The following is a 2,105-nucleotide window of genomic DNA, read 5'->3' on the forward strand; positions in this document are numbered from 1 at the left end:
TGTAACGGCACTAGGCTTGTTGTTAGAGGTTTTGAGAGGAACACCATTGATGCAGAAATCGTGATTGGACAACACGCTGGCAGGAGGGTCTTCCTTCCTCGAATACTTCTCTGCCCATCTGAAAACGACATGTTTCCGTTCAAGTTTAAAAGGAAGCAATTTCCTATAAGGCTTAGCTTTGCTATGACCATTAACAAGGCTCAAGGGCAGACCATCCCGATTGTTGGTGTCTACCTACCCAATCCCGTGTTCTCTCATGGTCAGCTCTATGTTGCTCTGTCTCGAGCCACCGTGAAAAGAAATATAAAGATACTCATTCAGAAGGAGAAGCCGAAGGAGAAGGCCAACAAGCAAAAGGACAATCCAAAGAAGTGAAAAAGACCGACCGTGTCCTTACTGACGTCGATGAAGAACATCGTCTACAAGGAAGTCCTTACAAGCTGAATTCTGGTCTTAATAGACCGGCAGGTTTTGTAATGACAGAGCATTTACTCTTGCGATGGTCAAGATTTGCTGTAATTCGTTTTTTTACATATATCTTTTTATTTGGTATTTTGATAGTTGGAGGTATACTCCATTTAGTTGAGCTACTAACTGCATTTCAATAATCATCAGTCACATTGGCACCATCATCGTTGTTATAGGTTTTCTACTATCGCAATGTTTTTGGGAATGTACATGTCACACAGCGTAGTATTTCATGTGTAATATGTGATTCAGATATAATGATTGGCCTGGTAAATATCTGGAACATGAAATGAAACTCTTGTATTACGGCAAGTGATCATATCCGTTGTTATTATTTTGGTATTTTGATAGTATGCTTGAATGTAAAATTATTGGCATCCTTATTATCCCTGTATTATTCTGATAGGTCGGAACTATCAGATTATTATTGGTCTGAATTATAAGACCAACACACGCAGAAGGGGAGCTATGATTAAAGCTACTATAGTGCTCCATAGTACATGTGAGTGCCCGTGCGTCAAATAATCTCGCTGCCAACTAAATCTCATCTGGTGCCCACACATGATCATGCATACAACTGGAAGATACAAATACAGACTTTCGTAGCTATCTTCAAGTATTTTCAGATTCATGGTGGTTTGTTATGCAGGTGATGCCCTGCCTGAGCACCTTAGGCTTTACCAGCAAGACCAGGCTACGGGCAGGTCATATAATTTCAGACATTCAACATTCTCAATGTATGCTATGCAAATGGTGATGTTGTGTGATGCACGGATGCTGGGGCGTGTTAGCAGGTCGGCGGGGCAAAGGCATTCTAACTGATGGTTGATAGGAAACCCGCCCGTAGTATAGTTTAGGACTCAGTTTTTCCACCTTCTAATTCTGGTAATTCAATTCATAGGTTACTAACTTTGCTTTAACTAACAGCCGGCATAGTGCCATCTATGAATATATGAACAAAACAAACTGGTAGTCTTTTTAGTTGCCCTAATTCTCCTTGTGAAATGCTTTCTGAATGTCGACGGTTGTGTAGCTTTTCAAGACATATTTTGCATATGTACTCCTAATAAATAGTAAAATGCTAGCCTGCGTACTTGCGAAAAAGTTTAAATGCCTGTGCGACTCTGGAGAATGTGACAATGCACATGTCTGATCGCTGAAGTGTGCAATCTTTGGGAAAAAGTTAGACTACTTGTACTTTCACGCATCTAAACTAATTATTTAACAGTTCAGAGCAAGTTTCATTTTTTTTTTCTTGCATTGGTTCATTTACCTTCACGAATTTTCTGCGGATCTAAGAGAGCTCAGACCTAAAAATTTGTACAAGGCTGCATTAATCTAGGACCTGGCGAGGATGGGTTCAGCGAGCAAGCATCCTTTCATGGATTTCTGGTCCATGAGAACTTGTTTTCGGCTGATATCGAGCATACTGTGTTGTGGTGCCGTAGCGGGACAACAAGGATTCGACTTAGAAGGAAAGCAGCGTCAGGAGGCTGTCAGTGGCGAGATGGTGCATTTTCTGCCATTTTCTGAGACCATTGTTTCCATCATGCTAATTCTTAATCGCTTCAATAAAGTCTCTTCAATATTACTATACTTTCTGTTTCAAGGAGGAAGCCTATCATTCTGGTTTCATT

The sequence above is a fragment of the Triticum aestivum genome, chromosome 2D, assembly GCF_018294505.1.
Source record: "Triticum aestivum cultivar Chinese Spring chromosome 2D, IWGSC CS RefSeq v2.1, whole genome shotgun sequence".
In the NCBI taxonomy this organism is placed as follows: Eukaryota; Viridiplantae; Streptophyta; class Magnoliopsida; order Poales; family Poaceae; genus Triticum; species Triticum aestivum.